Source organism: Phoca vitulina, unplaced genomic scaffold (assembly GCF_004348235.1).
Source record: "Phoca vitulina isolate PV1807 unplaced genomic scaffold, GSC_HSeal_1.0 scaffold12, whole genome shotgun sequence".
Taxonomy (NCBI): Eukaryota; Metazoa; Chordata; class Mammalia; order Carnivora; family Phocidae; genus Phoca; species Phoca vitulina.
This window is the reverse complement of record NW_022589715.1, coordinates 45,974,984-45,989,927: the sequence shown is the minus strand read 5'-3', so window position 1 is coordinate 45,989,927 and position 14,944 is coordinate 45,974,984.

Genomic DNA, 14,944 nt, shown 5'->3' with positions numbered 1-14,944 from the left:
TCTCACACACACACACAATGAGAGCTAGATGAGGGTTTAGAAATCAAATATCTGTTGAGCGGTGAATTTAGGTGTTGGAGAAAAGGAAAGAAAATCCCAGCTCTACAGTTCAACCCTAAGTTCATCTGCCTAGTCTCTTTATTGGGAGTTCTGGCTCCTACTTGCTTCTCTCCTCTGATTTCTCTCCCGGCTGAAGGTGAGGAATGGAGTCGCAGGCCCTGCCAGCCTTTTTCCCATCAAAGGGCAAGGATGTGCACGGATGGGAGTAGTCTCTTGAAAGTGGCCCGCACACAGATATAAGGAAACAGCGCGTAATGCTTTCCTTGGTTGCTTATCAGTCTGCCCTTAGCTCTCAGGGCACCATTTTTCTTTACTTTAATTTTGTAAAAAATTGAGATATAACTTACGTAAAATAAAATGCACAGATGTTAGGGTGTGGTTCGGAGAGTTTTGACAAGTGCGTGTGCTCGTGTAACTTACAGCTCTATCAAAATAGTGAACATTTCCATTACCCCCCTACCCCCCAAAATTTCCTTATGCCCTTTGCCAGTCTCTCCCCTCCCAGCCCCACCCCAGCCCCAGGCAACTTTGTTCTGATTTCTATCACCCTAGGTTAGCTTTGCCTGTTCTGGAATTCCATGTAAATGGAATCATACAATAAGTACTCTTTTTATCGGGCTTTTGTTGCTTAGCATAATGTTCTTGAGATGCATCCATGTTGTTGCAGGTATCCGTAATTTGTGTATATCTCCCTGTATATTCCAGGCAAGTGTTGGCTACAAGAGAAATGTGTGTGGTATTTGGAAGATGCACATCAGCCATGATCTTAAAGGTCTAAAGGCAGGTGCAGGGCACCAGGCACTGAGGCAGGCAGTGTGCTCAGCTAGTTCACCGGCAAGAGGCAGCACCAGGACCCACCGCACTTTCTGCTCCCACCAGAACTCCTTTAGCTTCTCTGTGGGCTGGGTCAAGTGTGTGTGGCTCCCGGGAAAGGTGCCAGGATCTCCTGGAGGGCACCCATAGCATCTAGGTTAGAAGGGGTAAAAATAACACCTGGGTTTCAGTTTGTCCTCATGAGTCCCCATCTGTCCTCGCTCTCAGTCAAATCCAGCTTTCTTTCCTGGCAGCCGGTGTGGTGACCTATAGTGACTTCAGGCCAAACATTAGATCCAAGGCAGCAGCTTTGCTGTGCTGTCTTCTACCAGTTCCCACGGTTGTGTAATTCTAAATAATCCCTGTAATAAATCCTTTATTCTATACCATTCATAAAGTTTCTGCTTCTCTGGGCAAACCCCGACTGATTCAGGAAGGACTAGAAGTCGAGATCCATGTGGACAATGCATCCAACATGAAACCTATGCTCCCAGCTCCTCGGATTTGGAACCCAGCAGTCCACTTCACCAGGCTTCTGCCGTGGACCCTGAGCTCTGAGAGACCCTGGAATGTTCCACCTCTTCAGCTCCCAGCACACATTCTTGTTCTTCCTGTCTTCTCACTCTCCTTCCCTAACTACACCTGCTCCTGGACCTCATCTAGTCAGCCTGCTCTTGACCCCTCCTTTCTTTTATCTCCATCCCTCAGCTTCCTCTGACTCCCCTTTTCTCTGCTCCATTCTACACCTCCTAGGACCACCTGGACCACTTTCTTGTCAGCAGCTTCAGTGCTATTAAGAAAAATTATCCAAATGTGGAAATAAAGCAAGACAACGCCTGCCCTTTCAGTGTTTAGCACTGTTTAACAGGCTCACTTAAGATGATTTCTTTATCTAGAAGAAAGAATCTAAGTTCGACTCTGCTATTTATTATTGATTACAGCCCAGACACTGTGAAGTTACATGTTAGCTTACAGATTTTTATCCAATAGAGATGCAAATTATTTCTGTCCAATGGGAAGGATAAACTACAGTTGTGTTGTCCTGTAGGACGTCAACCAGTTTTATATCTAACTTAGCAAATGTATTCTAACATGCCTTTTCTTTGCCTGTAAATACCCAGTTTCTCAGTGCTCTTGGAACAGGCTTTGCTGTCTTACTGGTTCACTCATTAATTGATGAATCTTTAATGTGTGTTCATTTCATATTTGTATCAGAATCACATTTTTAAATTTTTGAAAATTATACTTTTAAAAAAAGATTTTATTTATTTATTTTATTGGCAGGGGAGGGACAGAGGGAGAGAGAAAATAAGCAGACTCAGTGCAGAGCCCAATGTGGGGCTCGACTCACAAGCCTGAGACCATGCCCTGAGCCAAAATCAAGAGTCAGTGGCTCAACCAACTGAGCCACCCAGGCGCCCCGAAAATTATACTTTGACAACACCTTCACCCCTTGCACATTTGGAGCATCAGCTCTACAAACCACCAACCCTGGGTGCATGCAGCCTTTTGTAGCAGGCTGTTCTGTGATGTGGTTTCCTCCAACTGTGTCCAGCAAAGCCAGGTGTGGGTGAGGCTAATTACAGTCGATCTCTAGGAGCTTCATTGACTATGTCTCTTTCCTATATCTTCACCTTCTTTCCTGACTCCTTCCCCTCAGCTGACAAATGGGCTCAAATTTTGCCCACCCTGAAAAACATATCCCGCTTGACCTGAGAACCTGCAAGCACAGGAACAAACATCATGGTTCTGCTTAGGTTATCACACTCTTGAATCACCGGCCCTTCTGCTCCGCCGGAGCGGGAAGAGCCAAGATTCAGGTGAGAAATGAGGAGAGAAGAAGGAAATGCAGGTCTGTTTGGGTTCTTGGCTTTAGGTCTCCCGTACCCCATGCAGAAGTGGTTCCTCATACGGTCTACTTTCCCAAAACCTGGGTTTTGAGGCCAAAGCCTCACTTACAACATATTTATTGTCTACATAAACAATGCATTGCATTACTTACTGAAGATATAATGGACAACAAAGACCTGGTCCTTGCTCTACAGAACTTAGTGTGATAGGAGAGATGGACATTTTTCAAATACTCCCCGAAATACAAAATTACATTGGGAAAAAGTACAGCAAAAGATAGCTACTGGGGACTCTAGGAGGATCAGACCTGTCTGGTAGGGTCAGTAGAGGTTTCTTTGAGGAAACAGTGATCATGCTGATGTCTGAAGGATGAGTAGGTATTGATTAGACAAAACGAAGGGGACAGAACATTTCAGACTGGAGGGGTGGGCAAAGCATGGTCAAAGCCCTACAGGGGTAGGGAGGGGCAAGGGGGAGCACAGCGTGCTGGAGGAGCAGAGGGAAGAATAGGACTAGAGCAGCAAGGGCCCCAGGGAGGCTGGACAGGGAGCAGGGACCACACCATGAGGGCCTTGGTGGTGTTAGGAATTAGGGTTTTGTCCTTAGAACAACAGGAAGCCACTGGAATGGGAATGGGGTAATCGGATTTGGGTTTTGGAAGATTCCTCTGAGTGTTGTGTAAAGAATGAGTTGGAGGGGGACCTGAGTGGAGGTAGGAAGGGGTGGCTCGTTGGGACCAGGATGCAGATGTTGCTGGGTACCCTGATTAAATGCATCTTCATCTCACACCATTCATTCCCATGCACCTTCATCCTTCCTCTGTTCCTCCTTGGTGGTTTCACCCCTACCTGGGTGCTTATTTTAGTGTATTGTTGTTGTCTCTTTCATTAGCATGAGCACTTCACCATGGCAGTCTCCTTCACTCCTCTCCCTTCCTCAGCCCCCCAGTGTTTTCAGCCTGATGACTGATGCATAGTAGCTTCTCAAATAAATGTTTGTAGACCTGAAGAGTATCTTCCTCCAGTTTTCACTCCAAGGTGAGGGAGAGGCCGTACTCCCTGCCTCCACCTCTTCATGTCCCACTCATTCCCACCTACTCGGTATTCTGCCCCCAACACTCCACTGAAACTTCTCTTGCTAAGATCACCACAGCCTCCTGGGGGCCAAACACAATGGACAATTTTAGTTCTTGCCTTAGCTTGACCTCTGCCTATCAGTTTCTTTTAACTGTTCCATAGCTCGACTGTCCTCTGCTAGTTTAACCCTCCCATTGTTTCTTCTCAATATTCCTTAAGGGCTCTAGTTCCTCCAAATATCAGTGTTCCCAGAGATCCACTGTCAGCTTTCTTTTCTTGTCTTCCTGGCTGATTAATTCATATGTACTTACAATTCCAATTATGACCTTAGATTCTGAGGACTCTAGTATCTATCCATGTACCTATTCCAAAACTTTCTTCTTAGCCCCAGACATGTGCTTTCAAATATACTAGATATCTGTGCCTACTTGTATAATGAGCACCTCAGACTCAGATATGGACTCATTTTCTCCTTGGTATCTACCACCAAACCTGCTCCCTCCCCTTCACTCCTTGCCTTTGTAAATAGGACAACCATTTACCCCATTACCAAGTCCCCAAGTCCCCAGAGTAGAATCATCTTAAATTGCTCCTCTTTCTTTTTTTTTTTTTAATCTCCTACATCCTATTGGTTCTACCTCCCAAGCCCCTCACGGGTTTACACTTTCTTCTCCAGGACCTCCTCTCTGCCAACATCAGTTCAGGCCTCTGTTTGCTCTCTCCTCTGATATGGTCTCTCTCGTCTCAGTCCTCTGCCCCTCCAATCTGTCTTCTGTATCGCTAGCAAAGGAATTTCTCCCCATCTCTGACCACATCGCTCCCTGGATTACTCATCACTTGGATAAAATCCAAACTCCCCAGTCATCTGGCTCTTACCTTCAGCCCCATCCCCACCATCTCCCTGGATGCCCCTTGTGATCTAGCTCTATGCAACTACTTTTGGCTTCCCGAACTTGTCACACAGCTTCCCCATCTTTCAGCCTCTGTGTCAACTGTCCCCTCTGTTCCAAATGCCCTTCCCCACTTGCTGGCCTGACAAATTCCTGTTTGCCTCCTGGACCGTTCGAGCAGCGCCTTCTCTGTAAAGCCATCTCTGCTCTCCTAGCACCCTGACATTTCTATACCACACCCCTTATCTTTCCTGTAGTCCGCTCAACCTGCCCGAGTCCTGAGCTGTGAATTCCCTGAGCAGATTGACCCTGTCTTGTCCCTCTGAAGATCCCCAGTGCCCAGCACTGCAGATAATCCAGTAGACAGTGATTAGAAAGACAGGTGACTAAGTAAAAAGAAACCCTCTTTAGTCAAGAAGTTCACTATTGGGTAAATAAAGCTAATGTATAAATAAAAAGGGGAAAAGAATGTAGAGCTATATACAAGTGAATGGAAATTAATAAAATGCCATTAGACTAAGACCAGAACTTACTGATGAGACAAGTATCATGATTCTATTGGAAAGGGATGGATACTTCATTAAATGATATTGGGAAAATGGGTTATTTTTTAATGTATTACTTTAAATCCTGACCTCATGCCATGCCCCAAGATTAAGTCCATATGAATTAAAGAATTACTGCAAATATAATATCATTTTTAAGAACTAGGAGAAAAATTTATCAAATAGTTATGTGCTTTCTGGATGAGAAATCTGTTTCTAAGCATAACGGTCATGGAAGAAAAAACCTTAAAAAGGCTGATAGATGTGACCATATGAAAATAGAAATCTTCTGTAAATCCAAAAAATAAGAATATGAGTCAAACAACAAGCTGGGAAAAACACTTGTCAATAAATATGACAAAGTATTGTCACATAGGTGCTTATAAAAATTGATTTTAAAAACCATTAAGATTTTGGGGTGCCTTGGTGGCTCAGTTGGTTAAACGTCTGCCTTCCACTCAGGTCATGATCCCAGGGTCCTGGGATAGAACCCTGCAGGGTGGAGGGGGCCTTCTCAGCAGGGAGCCTGCTTCTCCCTCTGCCTCTGCCCCTCCCCCCGCTTGTGCTCTCGCTCGCTCTTGATCTATCTCATATAAATAAATGAAATCTTTAAAAAATAAATAAAAACCATTGAGATTTCAATAGAAAGTAAGCAAAGGACACCTACACATAATTTAAAGGAAAGAAAGTGTCATGATTAATAAAAAATTAACATCATTAATTATCAAGGATATACAAATTATAACAATGGTCAGATAGTTTTGTTTTTTGTTTTTGTTTTTGTTTTTTTGCCTATCACGCTGACAAAGATTTACAAGATGATAATAGTCAATGGAAACAAGGGTCCAAGGAGCCACACACTCATGCTGAGCAGGGGGGAGCTTAAACAGAATCACTTTCAGAAGAGCAAAGCACAAATAAGGAACAAAAGGCTAAAAATGCATCCGACTGAGCCACCCAGGTGCCCCTGATTATGGTTTTCTTCTTTACGCTTCTAGATATTCTTCCAAACTGGTACAATTTTTACAATTACAAATCAGTTTTAGGGTTTTTTGACACATGTAGGTTTGAGGGGAACCTGAAGTCCATGTGGAGACGAGGTCCATCCAGTAAAGCTGACTGCCCTGCAGGGGTTTGAGGTGATGCCTTCCCCTGCCCTGGAGATTCATAAGTTACCAGCCTCAGAAAACCATGGCTTCTGGGGCGCCTGGGTGGCTCAGTCCGTGAAGCATCTGCCTTTGGCTTGGGTCATGATCTGAGGGTCCTGGGAGCCCTCTTCTTCATCTGCCTCTGCCCTCGTGCCTGCTCACACTCTCTTGCTCACTCACTCACTCTCTCTCTAAAAAAAAAAAAAACAACTTTAAAAAAAGAAAGAAAACTGTGCTTCTACCAACCAGACATGGATTTTGGGTAGAGCTAGCTTTGGGGGGGAAGTGGTATTTCTCTACCTACTGCCTCTACTCTTGGGAAACTACCTGACTATCCTCCGTGTATTTATAAAATGGAGGCAATAAGGCTAATACCCATTTCAAAGAATGAAGGTCCCTGTAAAGATGAGCACCCAGTTACAAGCTCCTTTTAGAATCAATTAGAAGTTATTAAGTGCCAGAGTTTATCTGAAACACAAACATTTCTCTCCATTTTCATGACTAAGACAAACACTTTAGGGCTGACAACAGCATTCGATGAGTTAATGCATATATGCTAGTTATGATTTCACAAATTATTGAAATGTTATCGCTTACGGTCCAAATTGTTACCATTTGTTAGAACTGGACTTGCATGAGAAATTAAAATATAATAATAACATGCTTAATTTTTAACCAAAGTGTTCTCTTAGCTAAATGCTTTCTTGTTGGTCTGCCATAAATATGTTCAAATAATAATCATTTTCCTTGGTGTTCAGGAGATCAATATTCAGACATAACTTTGGAGCCTAAAGAAAAGCAATTAACATTCCCTGAAAGATTCTTCTGGAGATTAGTTTATGGACTCCCCAGACCCCAGTCTCATGATGGATTTGGGCACCATGACTTATCTTTCTTCTGGAAAGCTCAGTGCTGTACTCTAGTTTTATTGTCTGTTGTTAATATGTAAAAAATAAACGTATTTTTTAACTTCACATGTTTCTGATCTCTCTCAACTGGGCTGGAGGTTCTTGAGAACAGAGCCTATGTCTTTTACTTCTTGGATACAAATAATGCTTAGCATAGAGTTGCATAGCTTAAATTAAGTAACTTATAAGTGCTTAGTAAATATGTATTAAGTAAACAAGTAACAAATTAATCCCCAGCCAGCCCTGTGCTTCAGAGGGGTGATCTGACAGGTAGCAAAGGACCCTACTGCCTCAAACACCTCCCTCAAAACCAACTTCTGTGCCTCTTTTGGATGAAACATTGTCTCCAAGAAAACTGTATTAAAATGGAAATATCTAACCTGGGAGGTTTCCATCACTAGTACATTGTCTTTATCATTTCCTAGCAGGGAGCTTGGGCCTAGGATTGAGTCTGGGGAAAGGGCCAGAGAACCTAGGGTCCCGTTTGGGGGTGTGAATTAGGTGGAGCCGCACAAGGGCATCAGTCACAGATGAGGGAGGGAGCATAGAGCTGGAGTCCACTGGGCTGGGTCTCTGTGGGGTGGGGCAGGGAATACCTAACTGGGTTAGAGTTTATCTCCACACAACCAGAACTGATCTGTAGTAGAGAGCCTTCAATGAGAACCAAAGTGGGGCAACAGAGGAGAAAGAATTTCTGGGGGATCAGAGGGTTTTATTAACTCAAGTTTCTGACTGGAATTGCCCTCAAAAATGATGAGAGGAGGGGCACCTGGGTGGCACAGTCGGTTGAGCCTCTGATTCTTGGTTTCAGCTTAGGTCCTGATCTCAGGGTTGGGAGATAGAGCCCCACATCAGGCTCTGGGCTCAGAGTAGAGTCTGCTTGGGTTTCTCTCTCCCGTTCCCTCTGCCTCTCTCTCTCTTGAAAATAAATAAATCTTTTTTAAAAATAATGGGGGCGTGCCCTGGGTGGCTCAGTCAGTTAAGCATCTGCCTTTGGCTCAGGTCATGATCTTGAGGTCCTGGGATGGAGCCTCGTGTCGGGCTCCCTGCTCAGCAGGTAGTCTGCTTCTCCCTCTCCCTCTGATCCTCCTCCTCACTTGTGCTCTCTCTCTCTGTCTCAAATAAATAAATAAAATCTTTAAAAAAAAATAGTGGGAGGATGGGTCAATATAGTATGGCTCTTGACCCACAACCAACACAGCTTCTGAATTCTGAGCAATCTGGATGCAAACATACCTACATCCACGCACAACATACCTATGCTTCAGTGCTTCATTGGATATAAATCCAGGATATTTTTTCTATGAATCGTTTGCTAGGAGTCAGAAGTCAGCATCATCCCAAAGTGAGTGGGGAGTCATGGATACCAGGCAGGGTCCCCTCTCCGCTACCAACCCCCAGTAGGAAGCAGACAGGGAAGGTTCCTATGGTTACAAGGCCTTGGCTGCTTTATTGCTTTCATTCTTCTGGGTGTTTTTACAAGAAGTAAGCAAAGTACAAATATTTTATAGCCCTTTGGCTAGAAAGTATGATATCCCATCTCAAAGAATGAAGGCCCCTATAAAGGTGAGCACCTAACTGCAAGCTTCTTTGGGAATCAATCAGAAATTATTAAGTACCAGAGCTTATCTTATATACAAATAAATATTTCTCTAGGTTTATGACTGCTAAGACATAACCCTGAGGGCTGATAGCACTGAAACTGTATGGGGAAAGCATATGGGTTTCGGAGCTGTACAGCTTCGGGTCAGGCCCTAGCGCCGCCATTCTCGGATCGATCATTCAGCCCATCTTGGGCATTCCCTTACTGTGCCTAACCAGTCCTCTCATTTGTAAAATGGAAATAAGAAAAACAGTCTCCGTGAAGATTAAATAAGATAATGTGAAAAAAGCACATTGGGAGTGCTTACCAAATATTCGTTTTCCCTTCTCTTCCTTTCTTAATTGGTCAGCTGAATGAACTACCTGGTGAGGAAGATCTCTGATCAGTAGCCAAATAAGGCTCTGAAAACCCTCGAGGGTAAGAAGAGTCTAAAAAATAAGCTGCAAAAAAGAAACTAATCTGTTTCATAAACATTTTTAATAATTTAAAGAGAGAGCAGCTAGACCAATCCTGATTCTATTAATCCTGGGCACTGAGTTCTCTGTGTGGGTATCTGTCTCACCCCTGAAGCTAGACACTCCTCAAGGGAATGCATGAGGACCTTGAACCCTAAGAGCCCTGTCTTGTTGAACCTGAATCTCCACAGAACTAGTGTGGAGCCTCCCAGTTTGATTGTTGATTAAAACGGAATCATTTTATCTCCCCTCCCTGCCAGTTGGTTCTGAAATACGATTCTCCTTAGGTAATTTTGGGGCCCCTTGAGTCTTACTTATAGGCCAGCTTTCACATTTTTGCCCCCATTTTATGCCCAATAACATGCATCAAATAAATTTACCTGTGCTTTTCAACAGATGATTTCTATAGGAGTGAGCCAGCTTGGGTGATGTACAAACCAAGCTATGCCTGTGTTCTCCTATACTCCTATAATTTCACTGCTTAGCCGCTGCCATCCAAAGGGGCCACTGCTTTCCCCTACAAAGCCTTTTGCACCCAAGGATAGAAGCAAAATGTGATGTCCTCCATGTCAAGATGGCTTACTAACCCACTGGTCTGAGATATTCTATGAGTTATTGTAGCATTTAGACCCACATCCTATTTTTTTTCTGGGCTATTTTTTTTTTTTTTTAAGATTTTATTTATTTATTTGACACAGAGAGAGAGAGAGTATAAGCAGGGGGAGCGGCAGGGAGAGGGAGAAGCAGGCTCCTGCTGAGCAGAGAGCTGGACGTGGGGCTTGATCCCAGGACCCTGGGATCATGACCTGAGCGGAAGGCAGACGCTTAATGACTGAGCCACCCAGGTGCCCCCTGGCTATCTTTTTGACATAATAAATCCTGCATGGAAGTGGAAATGTGGTAATTATTTTATTGGTTCATAGTCTTCTCTACAGATTTCTGGAAGTTTCCTTTTTTTTTCTTTTTAACAAAGAGGGAACCAAATAAGATATGACATATCCTCCTTCCTCCTCTACCCACATTCCTTTATGTCCTTCTTCTTTCACATTCTTCTACCAATTCATGGCCATAATTCTCCCTCTAATGCACCCAGTCCTCAATGACTGCTGATCCTTAGCACTGCGCCTGGGGACAGCCTAGAATCTCCCAGGAACATTATCAAACGGGGTACATTCTGAGTCAGTATTGTACACAGTGATGTATGTTATAAGAGGTTCATCTGGGCCATGACACTTGATAACCCACTCACCTGAATAGCAGTGCCAGTGAAATTAAGTTTATGATACTTACCTCATTCTTATCACACACCTTGATTTTCTAGGACATCTCAGGAGGCCCTATGAGGACAGATAATTCCAGAAAGGAAAGCTATGTAAGTGTGTATTTTTCCTTTGTTGTTTCTTTCTCGTGCCTTGCAAGCTGCCAGTGTGTTCCTTCTCAACTAGCAATGTGAGAACCCGGGTGACAGTCCTGTTGGACCCTGTCCAGTTACTGGGACAGGGAACTTCCTCAGAATCATGTATGTACACCTGGTTGCTTTGGAGATGTCATTAAACTTGAACGCTGTCTGAAATAAGCTCTCAGGCTCATCAGGGCTGTTGCATACACTGTATATGACCATCATAAAGATCCCACCCCTCTCTGATTCTGATAAGGCAAGGGTAAAGGTCCATCTCTGTTTGCCACACTCTAGTTCCTTCTGTCTAGGCCACAATACAATTTCTGAAACCAGCCAGCTCTAAGAACACTGTTGGTGTTGAATGGTTAAGTCGTCCACAAAGTAAATGCGCGGTACTTATTAATGATCATGACTCAATCATTCAGGTGGTTAGTAAGCTAAGACTGGTCACCCCACAGCCCCTACTTCACTGTATCCTCCCCGAGAGAGCACCTCCACCCCTCCCTCCAAGATTGCCACCACCTGCCGTGATACTCTGCAGGGCAGGGCAGTCATCATGAAGTTACTCGACCTTTGTATTAACATTCAAACTCTGCACCTCAGGCTGATTTCCCATCTCCCTCCAACAGCCTGTCAGGCTAGTCAGACCATGCCTTATATCCCATTTACCTCGGTCACTGCCAGAAGAGCAAGACTTTTGGGTCACCCGACGTCACATTGGCCATTCATCCCGGGACCACTGAGCTCCTCACCTAATCTTATCCAGTCCCCCTGTGCCCTCCCCACACTCTCCCATGGCACTCTTACTGACTCCTGCTCTGTCACCATCAAACACCCTGGTAGCCTCCTCTTCCTTGAATATCCCTTCCGCCTCCAGACAGTGAATGAACCTGGCTCCCCCCACACGTGGAAGCTGCTTTTACTTTTCCTCTCACCTCCCAGGCACCTCAGGGCCAGGGGGTGTCCTAGGTGTTCTGCTTGTCATGTCCAAACTATTTCTTTACTCCCGTCCTTCTAAACATCCAGCTCCTTCAAATCCCCTGCTGTCACCCCTTGTCCTTTCAGCTCCTCGCTTATGAGCCCTGTTGTCGTCGTTCTTCTCTTTTGTCTGACAGACACTTCTGTCCCCTCTCGTCCTTACTTCCGAACCCTGCTTAGGTGCCATGGCCCGGCATTGTCATCCTACTTCTGCAAACACCTTCCACACTCATCTGGTCTTTCTCTTATTTGTCCTGTTGGCCTGGAATATCCCATTCTGTTGACCCCACCTCCCTGGCTCTCAGAGCTTGTACCTGAGCAACTGGTTATTGCTAGAGGAAGTCGCACAATGTAGCTGATGGATTTCACTTTGTTTTTTTGTTTTTTTTTTAAAGATTTTATTTATTTATTTGACAGAGAGAGACACAGCGAGAGAGGGAACACAAGCAGGGGGAGTGGGAGAAGGAGAAGCAGGCTTCCCGCGGAGCAGGGAGCCTGACCTGGGGCTGGATCCCGGGATTCTAGGATCATGACCTGAGCCGAAAGCAGACACTTAACTGACTGAGCCACCCAGCCCGGAGGGATTTCACTTTGAATTGTGACCTAAAACCTCAGAGGAACACTCACACTGCCTGGCAAATACTATCACGTTTTCCAGGAAAGTTCACTGTCCCACTCTAAAATGACACTCTCAAGGGCACTTGAATGGCTCAGTCTGAAGAGCTTGTGACTCTTAATGTCGAGTTCATGGGTTCAAGCCCCACATTGGGTGTAGATTAGTAAAATAAGTAAATAAATTTGTCAGAGATTTTGCTTTAAAAGTTTTTTAATCATCTTTGTTTAAGTTTTATTTATTTAAGTAATCTCTATACCCAAAATGGGGCTCGAACTCACAACCCCAAGATCAAGAGTCACTTGCTCCTCCAACTGAGCAAATGGGGCACCCCTAAAAAAAGTTTTTTAAATAAAAAAATAAAATGAAGAGGGTGCCTGGGTGGCACAGTAGGTTAAGTAACTGCCTTCAGCTCAGGTTGTGATCCCAGGGTCCTGGGTTCGAGCCCTGCTTTGGGCAGGGAGCCTGCTTCTCCCTCTGCCTCTGCCTCTCCCCCACACTTGTGCACTCCCTCTCTCTCTCTCTCAAATAAGTAAAATCTTAAAAAAAAGAAAAGAAGATATCACACAAACCCCAACTGATGGACATTCCACAAAACTGTACTATACTCAAGAGTACTGACTAGTAGATTTTTTTTTTATGATTTTATTTATTTATTTTTAGAGAGAGAGAGAGCAGGTGAAAGGGCAGAAAGAGAATCTTGAGCAGGCTCTGCATTGAGAGCAGGGCTGGACGCAGGGCTCAATCTCATGACCCTGGGATCATGACCTGAGCCGACCAAAAGTCGGATGCTTAACTGACTGAGCCACCCAGGTGCCCCTGACTAGTAGTACTTTTTATTTTTTTTAATTTTTTTTTTTTAAAGATTTTATTTATTTTTTGACAGAGAGAGACAGCAAGAGAGGGAACACAAGCAGGGGGAGTGGGAGAGGGAGAAGCAGGCTTCCCGCCTAACAGGGAGTCCGACGTGAGGCTTGATCCCAGGACCCTGGAATCATGACCTGAGCCGAAGGCAGACGTTTAATGACTGAACCACCCAGGTGCCCCATAGTAGTACTTTTTAAAAGTGTCAAGGTCATGAGAGAAAAGGAAAGACAGAAATGGTCACATATTGAAGGAGACTAATGACGTATGATGATTAAATGCAATATGAGATCTTAGATCAGAAACTGGAACAGTAAAAGATCATTAGTGGAAAACCTGGGAAATCCTGAATAAAGTCTATAGCTTAGCTAATAATATTGTACCAATGTTTAGTTCTTATGGGCCTATAAGGTGTTAACACTAGGGGAAACTGGGTACAGGGCACTGAGGACTCTGTGCTACATCTTCAACTCTTCTGTAAATCTAAAATTATGTCAAAATAAAAACATAAACTAATAATTTTCCCATCTCATCTTCATACCCTTCTTTCAGCCAGTGACCTCACCTCATACATCCGTGATCAAATAGAAGAGTGGGAATGGAACTTTCATTCTCCCACCACCACATTAGCTGGTGTACCTGCATCTGCCTCCATCCTTCTGGAAGAAGGCAGACGCTTAACTCACTGAGCCACCCAGGCGCCCCTTACTGATGATTTCTAAAACAGAAAAAAAAAAAAAAAAAAAGCCTTTTAAAAACAGGTTATCCTATTACAGCTAGTCAAAATAACATTAAAAATACTTAATACTTAGAAAGCCTCGAGCCATTACAATTATTTTAAGACTGTAATAATAGCGTGTTGTAATTTGAATTCATTTGCACTGAAACAAATTATTGTCCTTCGTTTCTACTTCAAAGGACTCATCAACATTGTTCTGCAATATTAATCGAAGCCAAAATCGTCTCAGTTCTCAGCATTTGGCTCTATGGGAACATCTTTTCTTACATCCTCAAGTGCTGAAAGTGCTTATAAAAAAGGTAGAAGAATGAGAGGGGCACCTGGGTGGCTCAGTCGTTAAGCGTCTGCCTTCGGCTCAGGTCATGATCCCAGGGTCCTGGGATCAAGCCCCGCATCGGGCTCCCTGCTCCGCGGGAAGCCTGCTTCTCCCTCTCCCACTCCCCCTGCTTGTGTTCCCTCTCTCGCTGTGTCTCTCTCTGTCAAATAAATAAATAAAATCTTTAAAAAAAAAAAAAATAAATAAATAAAAAATAAATAAAAAAGGTAGAAGAATGAGAATAATTATAAAGAACATGAATTTGTCATCCCCAGAAAGCCAGGGAGAGTTCTTTTTTTCTAGTTTCAAAGGAGTATGACTGCCAGGTGAAGCTCAAAGGTCTACTTTTTTTTTTTTTTAAAGATTTTTATCTATTTGAGAGAGAGATCGCGCACGAGCAGGGGCAGAGGGAGAAGCAGACTCCCCGTTGAGCAGGGAGCCCAATCCGGGGCTCGATCCCAGGACCTCGGGATCATGACCTCAGCCGAAGGCACATGCCTAACCGACTGAGCCACCAGGCGCGCCCGTCAACTTTTTTTATTGTGGTTTGGACGGTACTCCCGCTTTCCTTTGTATTCCATTTTAGCTTCCACCTTCCTCTTCCCAGACCTCTCACTCTTTCCTTCAGGCCCCATTTCTTCAAGGTTTCAGCGTCGTGCTCCCTCTAGTAAAAGGAAGACTCAGTT